The following is a 12817-nucleotide window of genomic DNA, read 5'->3' as shown; positions in this document are numbered from 1 at the left end:
CACTCTCCCCCACACTCACTTCCTCACACACTCACTCTCCCCCACACTCACTCTCCCCCACACTCACGATCCCCCACACTCACTCTCCCCCACACTCATTCTCCCCCATACTCACTTCCTCACACACTCATTCTCCCCCACACTCACTCCCCCACACTCACTTCCTCACAACTCACTCTCCCCCACACTCACTTACTCACACACTCACTCTCCCCCATACTCACTTCCTCACACACTCACTCTCCCCCACACTCACTTCCTCACACACTCATTCTCCCCCATACTCACTTCCTCACACACTCATTCTCCCCCACACTCACTCCCCCACACTCACTTCCTCACAACTCACTCTCCCCCACACTCACTTACTCACACACTCACTCTCCCCCATACTCACTTCCTCACACACTCATTCTCCCCCACACTCACTCTCCCCCACACTCACTCTCCCCCACACTCACTTCCTCACACACTCACTCTCCCCCACACTCACTCTCCCCCACACTCACTCTCCCCCACACTCACTCTCTCCCACACTCACTCTCCCCCACACTCACTCTCCCCCACACTCACTTCCTCACACACTCACTCTCCCCCACACTCACTCTCCCCCACACTCACTCTCCCCCACACTCACTTCTCATACACTCACGATCCCCCTCACTCACTCTCCCCCACACTCACTTCTCATACACTCACGATCCCCCTCACTCACTCTCCCCCACACTCACTCTCCCCCACACTCACTCTCCCCCACACTCACGATCCCCCACACTCACGATCCCCCACACTCACGATCCCCCTCACTCACTCTCCCCCACACTCACTTCTCATACACTCACGATCCCCCTCACTCACTCTCCCCCACACTCACTTCCTCACACACTCACTCTCCCCAACACTCATTCTCCCCCACACTCACTCTCCCCCACACTCACTTCCTCACACACTCACTCTCCCCCATACTCACTTCCTCACACACTCATTCTCCCCCACACTCACTCCCCCACACTCACTTCCTCACACACTCACTCTCCCCCACACTCACTCTCCCCCACACTCACTTCCTCACACACTCACTCTCCCCCACACTCACTCTCCCCCACACTCACTCTCCCCCACACTCACTTCCTCACACACTCATTCTCCCCCACACTCACTCCCCCACACTCACTTCCTCACACACTCACTCTCCCCCACACTCATTCTCCCCCACACTCACTCTCCCCCACACTCACTTCCTCACACACTCATTCTCCCCCACACTCACTCTCTCCCACACTCACTCTCCCCCACACTCATTCTCCCCCACACTCACTTCCTCACACACTCATTCTCCCCCACACTCACTCTCTCCCACACTCACTCTCCCCCACACTCATTCTCCCCCACACTCACTTCTCATACACTCACGATCCCCCACACTCACGATCCCCCACACTCACTTCCTCACTCATTCACTCTCCCCCACAGTCACTCTCCCCCACACTCACTTCCTCACACACTCATTCTCCCCCACACTCACTCTCCCCCACACTCACTCTCCCCCACACTCACTTCCTCACACACTCACTCTCCCCCACACTCACTCTTCCCAACACTCACTCTCCCCCACAGTCACTCTCCCCCACACTCACTTCCTCACACACTCATTCTCCCCCACACTCACTCTCCCCAACACTCACTCTCCCCCAAACTCACTTCCTCATACACTCATTCTCCCCCACACTCACTCTCCCCGCACTCATTCCCCCCCACATTCACTTCCTCACACACTCACTCTCCCCCACACTCACTTCCTCACACACTCACTTCCTCACACACTCACTCTCCCCCACACTCACTTCCTCACACACTCACTCTCCCCCACGCTCACTCTCCCCCACACTCACTTCCTCACACACTCACTTCCTCACTCAGTCACTTCCTCACACACTCACTCTCCCCCACACTCATTCTCCCCCACACTCACTTCCTCACACACTCACTTCCTCACACACTCACTTCCTCACACACTCACTCTCCCCCACACTCACTTTCTCGCACACTCACTCTCCCCCACACTCACTCTCCCCCACACTCACTCTCCCCCACACTCACTCTCCCCCACACTCACTCTCCCCCACACTCACTTCCTCACACACTCACTATCCCCCACACTCACTCTGCCCCACACTCATTCCTCACACATTCACTTCCTCGCACATTCACTCTCCCCCACACTCTCTCCCCCACACTCACTTCCTTACTCACAAGCTCCCTCAAATATTTGTTCTCTTACGCACTCTCCCCATATACTGTCACAAACTCACTCCCTCTCTCATACTCACTCTCTCACAAACTCTTACACAATTACTCTGACATGAACCAACTCCCTCACAAACACGTACTTTCCCACAGTTATTCCTTAAATACACATTCTCTCTCTGATACATTCACTCCATCCGTCTCACACATTCACTCCATCCCTCACACACTCACTCCATCCCTCACACACTCACTCCATCCATCTCACACACTCACTCCATCCCTCACACCCTCATTCCATCCATCTCACACACTCACTCCATCCCTCACACACTCACTCCATCCATCTCACACACCCACTCCATCCCTCACACACTCACTCCATCCCTCACACACTCACTCCAAGTAGGGACCGTTAACCTAGCAGACACAGGAGACTTTTACCCATCAGTCTGGGCCCGATTCAAACCCAAGTCCTACCGGTGAAGACCAGTGTCTCACTAACTCACTACACCACCCAGTTGGCTGATCTGTTTATAGTTGTTTTTCTGTAAAGTTGGTTCGTGTAAGAATGCCGTGTGGTTTGATGTCTTTTATTAGAGTCCCGCTGTGGTTCTGAGGGGTGGAGCTGTGGTTCCTGTTTTTCTTCCTCAGCTCCTTCTGTGGAGAGTCCTTTAGGCCACCATATCTTACCTACTCTGCTGTTACCATGAAGCTGTTGTGCCAGTCCAATGAGGAGTCTTGAAGCCCTGCCATTATCAGGCCCAGTGTAAGAATGTTTTCATAATTCAACTTCACGGTGTGGATTTCAGACTTGTGGCTTTGCTGGTTATTCTGTGTTATTTGATAGCACCAAAAATATACCGTACAAAACGGAGTGGTTCTATGATTTAGACATTGACCTTTCACCTTTAGGACCTGACTTTGAATTTAGCCCCATCTGCTGGTCAATTTGAGATATGTTTGCATTGTGGAGAAGGTATCAGTGTCAGTATTGTAATCTCCGAGGTCAGGTACAGCGCAGGTTAACCATAGCGGGTCCAAAGAAATTCAGAGCAGAGAAGGAGGCTACTTGGCCCATCATGTCTGAGCTAGCTTTTTGTTTAAGCAATCCTAAACTAATCCCACTGCCCGTCTCTCTCCCCATAGCCCTGTATCCTCCTCTGCTTTAAATATGTATCTACTCTTCCCTTAAAAGATGTAGTGGTCTCTGCCTCAACTATTCTTTGTGGCAAAGCAATCCTTGCTCCAATAATTCTCCCAATATATCTCTTCATTCTCATGAACAATCATCGTAGGCAGTCCCTCGGAATCGAGGAAGACTTGCTTCCACTCTTGAAATGAGTTCTTAGGTAACTGAACAGTCAAATAGGAAAGCCACAGTCCCTGTCACAGGTGGGACAGATAGTCGTTGAGGGAAGGGGTGGGTGGGACTGGTTTGCCGCACACTCTTTCCACTGCCTGCGCTTGATTTCTGCATGCTCTCGCTGAGACTGGAGGTGCTCAGCGCCCTCCCGGATGCATTTCATCCACTTAGGGCGGTCTTTGGCCAGGGTCTCCCAAGTGTCAGTGGGGATGTTGTACTTTATCAGGGAGGCTTTGAAGGTGTCCTTGTAACGTTTTCTCTGCCCACCTTTGGCTCGTTTGCCGTGAAGGAGTTCCGAGTAGAGCACTTGCTTTGGGAGTCTTGTGACAGGCATGCAGACAATGTGGCCTGCCCAGCGGAGCTGATCAAGTGTGGTTAGTGCTTCAATGTTGGGGTTGTTGGCCTGGTCAAGGACGTTAATGTTGGTGCGTCTGTCCTCCCAGGGGATTTGTAGGATCTTGTGGAGGCATCGTTGGTGGTATTTCTCCAGCGATTTGAGGTGTCTACTGTACATGGTCCATGTCTCAGAGCCATACAGGAGGGCGGGTATTACTACAGCCCTGTAGACCATAACCTTGGTGGCAGATTTGAGGGCCTGGTCTTCAAACACTCTTTTCCTCAGGCGGCCGAAGGCTGCGCTGGAGCACTGGATATAGGGCCCGAAATTCACCATCCCCAAAGTGACGGCTATGGCGGAGTTTAGACGGTCGATCAAAAAAAAGTCGATCAGCCGCTGCGGTCGAGGACTTTCCCTCCCTGAGCCATATTCAGCTCTGTGGGGGAGGGAGGGGGCGGGATGCGGGGGGGCAGTTTCAGCGGTGCTCACTTCCGCTGGAAACGGCGCGGTGAAGCCAGAGTAAAGGAGAAGATTTGTGCGGTGAGGGAAGCAGCGGGCGGCCACTGGAAAACGGGGCACCACCTGGATTTTCAGCTATAAAAAGGTAGGAGTTCTTCAGGCAGTGCCCCCGCCAGGTATTTGAGTCGGTGTTCGAACGCAACACCACTGGAGTGTTGCTGGGGTTGGGGCCCTTTGGCAGGAAAATATTTTAATTACATTTTGATTTGAATTTAAAGTGTAATACGTTGTAGTGATTGTTTTTGCTTCGTTAAACCTGCTCGCTGACTGTTTAGTGGAGGCCTGTAGACCTCATTGTGGGCTGCAGAGACCTGCTTGGCAGGGTTCACCCTCAGGATAGGACAAGTGTTGGGAGAGCGACACCTCGCATACCTGGTCAGAAGCAGGGCGGCACGCAGGAGAAGGCATCGCCGTCAGCACCGTGCAGAGAGGCAGCGGGCAAGGGAGGCAGCAGCCATGGCTGCACAACTGAGAGAGGGGCGTGCAGACCTGCAGCTAGAGAGGGTGGCCAGGAGGGAGCTGCCATCAGGAGGAGGGTGAGGGATGTTGCCTCCCCGCCCCTCCAAATACTGGGAGAGGAGCCCTCCAGCAAAAGCCTCCACAGGAGCCCGAGAATGAGGAAGACCAGGAGATGGCCAGCAGGCAGCTGCCAGGGGAGATGGCCAATGCAGACATGGGGGAAGGAGGCCATACCCTCAAAGGGTCTACAGACCTCAGTTCTCCTTCCTCCAGCTCACTGATGAGCAATGCCTGCGAAGGCTACGATTTCAGACGGAAGTACTGAGGGAGCTGTGCACTGCCCTGTGAGAATATCTGTAGCCTCAAACATGCCTCAGGACTGCCTTCACCATGGAGACCAAGGTCACCATCGCCGTGAATTGTATGCGACAGGGTCTTTCCAGTCTGCCACTGCAGACATTGGCAACATCTCCCAATTCTCGGCACATCAGTGCATCCGGCAGGTCACAGATGCACTGTACAGGAGAAGGGTCCAGTACATCTCCTTCCCGATGGCAAGGGACAAACAGGTGGAGCGGCAGACCGGATTTGCCTGAATAGCAGGCTTCCCGAGGGTGCAGGGTGCCATTGACTGCACACACGTTGGGCTGAGGGTGCCACATTATCACCCCGAGATCTTTGTCAGCCTCTCTCAACGTGCAGCTCGTGTGTGACCGCCAGCGTCAGATCCTGGCAATTGATGCGAGGTACCTAAGCAGTAGCCATGATTCATTCATTCTGCTCCAGACCAGTGTGCCCGCCATCTTCACCGGCCCAAATCAGGATTGCGGTTGGCTGCTTGGGGACAAGGGATACCCCCTGTCCACGTGGCTGCTCACTCCACTGCGGACCCCCAGGACAGCGGCAGAGCATGCATACAATGACGCTCATTGAGCCACCAAGTGCATCATCGAGCAGTGCATAGGCATCCTTAAGCAGAGGTTCTGGTGCATGGACTGCTCTGGTGGCACCTTGCAGTACTCTCCTCAATGGGTCTCCATAATCGTCATAGTCTGCTGGATGCTGTAAAACCTGGCCATCACGAGGGGACAGCCGCTGGAGGTCAAGCCAGCAGTACCACCTGAGGAGGAGGAGGAAGAGGAGGATCCCCGTCGCCCCAGAGCTAGGAGGCGTCGACCCATCGGCACCCTGGAAGGGAGGTGTAGCTGCGTCTCATAGCTGCTCGCTTCAGATAATCCCATCCACACATGACCCTTCAGCTACCACTTTCAATGGCCATTGCAATGAGTGCCTTAATGGAGAATTGCCCACTCCCAGATGAAACACCTGGCCAGATATATGTGTCAAAAAAGATTTATCCAATTATCCAAATCACTGCTAAAACAGACCATAAAGAACAATACTGTTATCATTCTTTACCCCTGTGCATCTCACTATAATATCTGTTAAGCGTGAATACCCTAATACCACGCCTAACTGTCATCCCTGTGGCTGCATCGTGGGTCCGGGAAGGCTGCTGTGGTTGTTGTCTGGGACCTACAGCTGTCCTTCTGGGGCGCCCACAGAACACCTCTGGGCCTGGAAGGACCGGGTGCAGTCTGGCCAGCACCCTCCTGGGAGGGTGCGTCCTCACATATATGGAGGTGCCTGACACCTCCCCTGCAATCTCCCTCCATGCATTATGTACTGGCAGTCTGCCAGGTCTCCCCATGTCAGGAAACAATATTCTTCTTCTGTCCTCCACACCATCCATCAGTGTCTCCAGCTCCATATCAGTGAACCTGTTGGCTTTCCTTGCACCTCTTGCACCTCTTGCACCTCTTGCACCTCTTGCACCTCTTGCACCTCTTGCACCAGTCTTGCACCAGTCTTGCACCAGTCTTGCACCAGTCTTGCACCAGTCTTGCACCAGTCTTGCACCAGCCTTCCAACCTCCTTCCCCCCTCAGGGCCTTGCTGCAAACCCTGTCCTTTAAATAGGCCATGGAGCAACTGGCTCATTAGAAACCCTTACCTGCATGCTGAATTTCTCAGTGGTAATAATGCTCAAATTAAGACAGCCACACCACTGAAAAATCCACTTTGGAAGGGTTCATTAGCGCTGGAACCCATTTGTTCACTTTTGGAGCTGAATATGGGATGGCCCAGCCACTCAAAATTTTGGCGCTAATGGCCACAAAAGGGTGGGGGGAGCACCAGCTTTCCAGCGGTACTGAATTTCGGGTTCATAGATTGATGCCCACTTGTTACTGACTTCTCAATGAAAGGAAATAGTCTTCCCCTAAATCATCCCACCAAAACCCTTCATAATTTGAAAAAACTCCATTAAATTTATTTTTCACGTTCCCTACTCCAGTGGTAATAGTCCCAGTATCTCAAGACTTTCCTCACCCTGGTGAATCTACGATGCACATTCTGTATAGCTTTATTGTCCTTTCTATAATGGGGCACCCAAAACGGCACTCAGTACTCCAACTGTGGCTTAGCTATTGCCCTGTACTCTGTTGCCCCTGTTCATAAAACTGCAAATGCCATTGTCCATTTTATGACCATTTATTTGCACTCACTCTTTCAATGAATTAATTATTTGAACTCTACTCTATTTTTTTCCACACCCTTCAGCATCTCCCATCCCTTGATTATCCCCCCATAAACCTTACACTTTGTATTAAACTGCATCTAACACCTGTCTGCCCATTCCAATAATCTATATCCTTTTTTGGGTCTTTTACAGTCCTTCTCACTGTTTGCTAAACCCCTACTTTAGTGTGATCAGCAAATTTTGATATTGTGCTCCCTGCACCAAAGTTCACATCATCCATACATTCAAACCTAATCACTAAGGTTCACAACTTCCAACTCTTCTATAATCTGAGCACTGATATACTTGTATCTGGTGTGATGTAGAGTGCAGTCTGGCACTAATATTCCTATATTAATATTCCTATTAGTGTCAGCTGTGGCTCATGGTAGCACTCTCACCTCTTGTAAGAAGGTTGTGGGTTCAAGTCCCACTCCAGGGACTTGAGCACAAACAAATCTAGGCTGACACTCCAGTGCAGCGCTCAGAGAGTGCTGCACTGTTGCAGGTGGAGTCTTTTGGATGAGTCATTAAACCAAGGCCCTGTCTGCTCTCTCAGGTGGACGTAAAAGATCCCATGGCACTATTTTGGAGAAGAGCAGGGGAGTTATCCCCGGTGTCCTGGCCAATATTTATCCCTCAATCAACATAACAAATCAACTGTTTGTAGGAGCTTGCTTGTGCGCAAATTGGCTACCAAGTTTTCCTACATTACAACAGTGACTACACTCCAAAAGTACCTCATTGGCTGTAAAGCGCTTTGAGACGTCCAATAGTTGTGAAAGGTGCTATATAAATCCAAGTCTTTCTTTCTTTTATATCTGGTGTGACATAGTGTGTAGTCTGGCACTGATATACCTGCATCTAGTTTGATAAAGGAACATAGGGACAGGTGTAGGCCATTCAGCGCCTCGAACATGCTCCGCCATTCAATGAGATCATGGCTGATCTGTGTCCGAGCTCCTCCGACCCGCCTTGGCTCCATATCCCTTAATATCTTTGGCTAGCAAAAATCTACCAATCTCAGATTTAAAATTATGAATTGCGGTAGCATCTATTGCTCTTTGTAGGAGAGAGTTCAACATTTCGACCACACTTTGCGTGAAGAAATCTTTCCTAACTTCTCTCCTGAATGGCCTGGCTCTGATATTAAGGTTATGCCACCTTGTCCTAGACTTTCCCACCAGCAGTAACGATCCTCTCTATCTACCCTGTCAATTCCTTACTAAATCCTATAAGCCTCAGTCAAATCACCCTTTAACCGTTTATATTCCAGCGAATATAAGTCTAATTTAACTCCCCTCATAATCCAATCTTAGGACCCCTTTGTAACATTCTGGCCCTTCTTCAAAAGTCAATACAGGTTGAACTTCCCTTATCCGTCACCCTCGGGACCTGGCCTGTGCCGGTAAGGGATTTTGCCGGATGAGGGGAGGTCAGTGACCCGAGGGGCGGTGGGGAGGGGAGGGGAGACGGCCCGAGGTCGGGGAGGGGGGGAGGAAGTCGGCGCTCTAGGTGGGCCCGAAGTGTCGGCGAGCCCTCGGCGGGCTGCGAAGGAAGTGTCAGCAGTCCCTCGGGCCGAGTGTCGGCACGGCCCCAGCGGGTTGAGTGTTGGCGCGGCCCCAAAGTCGGGATGGGGGTTGGCTGCATTCTGTGCATGCTGCCGAAATCATGCAGGATGAGGGGTGGTGCCGATAAGGGAGGTCCAACCTGTATATCCATTCTAAGGTGCAGTTCCCAGAACTGTACACAGAGCGTCAGATGTGGTCTGACCAGGGCATTGTATAGCTGCAGCAAAACTTCATCCTCTTTACATTCTAGCCCTCTAGTTATAAAGGTTAACATTCCATTAGCCTTTTTGATTATTTTTGTACCTGACTATTGCATTTTAGTGGTGTGTACATGGACCCGAAGGACCCGAGTTTGGTGAAACCTCAGTTCTGCCCAAGTACTGTCCAAAGCACTGCTAAGATCCTGATGGTACTTTAGGCAGAGGTTTCGTGAAACAATGTGGGAAAAACCGCCCGGCGGCAAAAATGGGCCTTGCATGCCGATTCTGGGTGGCATCGGGCAGTAGGCCCCATTCTGAGCGGCAAATGCGATCCTCGGCAAATTACCGCCGAGGATAGAGTCGGGCCCAGGGAGGGAAAAGGGGGAAATTAAAAAATTTTCAAAACAAAAGTAAACCCCACCAGAAACCCTTCAGGGGACCCCATCCACCTAAATCCCTGCAAAATAAAGAAAGAAAACAAGTGCATTAACCTTTTCTTGCGGGTCTTCATACTTACCGTTCAGGTAAGGCCTGCCTCCACGCGGGGGTCTCTTCTCCTGCTGGAGTGGAACATCGCCCAGACCACTCTGGGGAGTGAGCGGACGGGAGGATTCTTGTGGGCGTTGCACGCCGGTGCACGCCAGCGGACGCTCCCCAGCGGTCTTCTCTCCCTGCCGGCGGGGAGAGCGTCCGGAAAACATCGAGACGACCGAGAAAACCCGGCGGCAGACAGCAGTGAGTCGACCAAACTCGGGCCCTAAATCTCTTCGGACCTCAATTTCAGCCCACAGTCTCTTATGTGGAATCTTTTCAAATGCCTCTGAAAGTCCATACATCCATAGACATTCTCCTGTCTACTACTTTAGTTGCTTCTTCAGAAATTTCAATTATGTTTGTTAGTCATGACCTACCCTTTAAAATCCATGTTGGCTCTCTCTAATCAACACAAATTTCTCTAAGTACTCAGTCACTCTGTCCTTAATTATAGATTCCAATTACTTCCCACAACAGATGTTAGACTAACAGGACTATAATTTCCTGGTTTGTCTCTCTCACCTTTCTTAAATAATGGAGTTAGATTTGCACGTTTCCAATCTAAAGTGACAATTCCTCAATGGAGAGCGGTTTGGAAGATTATGGTTATAGTATTTGTAATTTCCTCACTTACTTCATTTAAAACCCTAGTCTGTGATCAGCGAACATTCCCACTTCTGACCTTATGATGGAGGGAAGGTCATTGATGAAGCAGCTGAAGATGGTTGGGCCTAGAACATTGCCCGGAGGAACTCCTACAGTGATGTCCTGGGGCTGTGATGATTGACTTCCAACAACCACAACCATCTTCCTTTGTGCTAGGTATGATTCCAGCCAGTGGAGAGTTTTCCCCCTGATTCCCATTGACTTCATTTTTACTAGGGCTCTTTGATGCCACACTCAATCAAATGCTGCTTTGATGTCAAGGGCAGTCACTCTCACCTCATTCAGCTTTGGAATTCAGCTCTTTTGTCCATGTTTGGATCAAGGCTGTAATAAGGTCTGGAGCCGAGTGGTCCTGGTGGAACCCAAACTGGGCATTGGTAAGCAGGTTATTGGTGAGTAAGTGCCGCTTGATAGCACTGTTGATGACACCTTCCATCACTTTGCTGATGATTGAGAGTAGACTGATGGAGCGGTAATTGGCCGGATTGGATTTGTCCTGCTGTTTATGGACAGGACATATCTGGGCAGTTTTCCACATTTTTGGATACATGCCAGTGGTAGCTGTACTGGAATAGCTTGGCTTGAGGTGAGGCTAGTTCTGGAGCACAGGTCTTCAGCACAACATCCGGGATGTTATCAGAGCCCATAGCTTTTGCTGTATCCAGTGCGCTCAGCCATTTCTTGATATCATGTGGTGTGGATCGAATTGGCTAAAGACTGGCTTCTGTGATGGTGGGGACCTCAGGAGGAGGCTGATATGGATCATCCACTCGGCACTTCTAACTGAAGACAGTTGTAAACACTTCAACCTTGTACTTTGCACTCAAGTGCTGGGCTCCACCATCATTGAGGATGGGGATATTCATGGAGCCTCCTCCTCCCGTTCGTTGTTTAATGGTCCACCACCATTCAAGACTAGATGTGGCAAGTCTACAGAGCTTTAATCTGGGATCACTTAGCCTTGTCTATAGTATGCAGCTTCCGTTTTTAGCATGCATGTAATCCTGTGTGGCAGCTTCTCCAGGTTGGCACATCATTTTCAGGTCCACCTGGTGCTGCTCCTGACATGCTCCTCTACACTGCTCATTGAACCAGGGTTGGTCCCCTGGCTTGATGCCAGAGTGAGGGATATGCCGGGCCATGAGGTTACAGATTGTGGTGGAATACAATTCTGCTGCTGCTGATAGCCCACAGCGCCTCATGGATGCCCAGTTTTGAGCTGCTAGATCGGTTCTGAATCTATCCCATTTAGCATGTTGGTAGTGCCATACAACACGTTGGAGGGTGTCCTCACTGCTACCAATGCTGCCATGGACAGATGCATCTGTGACAGGTAGATTGATGAGGACGAGGTCAAGTAGGTCAGTGTTTGCAGCAGCTCAATACTGCAGAACACTAACAGAAGAATTGTCAAAATCAATGTGGGCATGGTCCCTTTAAGAAAACCGGCTGATCAGCAAAAATGCGGGTGACGGCGGAGTGTCTGTCTGTGTTGGACAAGTGATAGAGTGTCGAGTAAGTCATAGTTTACGGAGGGTAGAAGTCACGACTGGTGAGAAGTGTATTGGAGAAATCAAGCGAGAAGATTACAATGAGGATATCAATGTCTACGAAGTTGAGGTAAAGGTGGAGACGAGCAAAGTTGAGGGGGTGATGTTAATGATAGATTGGATATCGGGTTTCAAGCTTAATTCAGTGTCAGTGGAGACACCAGGGAGACAATGGCGCACTATCAGGTTCAACCCGAGGGAGCAGTATATGTACCTGACCTTTGCCTCTCTTCCTCACACACTCACTCTCCCCCACACTCACTCTCCCCCATGCTCACTTCCTCACACACTCACTCTCCCCCACACTCTCTTCCTCACACACTCACTCTCCCCCGCACTTTCTTCCTCACACACTCACTTCCTCCCACACTCACTTCCTCACACACTCTTTTCCTCACACACTCACTCTCCCCCACACTCAATTCCTTACTCACAAGCTCCCGCAAACATTTATTCTCTCACGCACTCTCCCCATATACACACTGTCGCAAACTCACTCCTCTCTCATACTCACTCCCTCAAAACTTTCCCACAGTTACTCGCTCCCTCTCTCACACCCTCACTCACTTTCACAACTTCCCCCTCATTAACTCACTCTTTCTCACTCACCCAATCTCTCCTCTTTCACATACTAATTCCCTGTCTTACATACACATTTTCTCTCTCACGCATTCACTCCACCCCTCACACACTCACATCATCCGTCTCACACACTGAACAATAACTTGCATTTATATAGTGCCATTAACATAGAAAAATGTCCTCAGAAACAACTTAACAAAAATCAA

This window comes from Pristiophorus japonicus, chromosome 6, assembly GCF_044704955.1.
Source record: "Pristiophorus japonicus isolate sPriJap1 chromosome 6, sPriJap1.hap1, whole genome shotgun sequence".
NCBI classification, from domain to species: domain Eukaryota; kingdom Metazoa; phylum Chordata; class Chondrichthyes; family Pristiophoridae; genus Pristiophorus; species Pristiophorus japonicus.
This window is presented reverse-complemented; position numbering follows the sequence as displayed.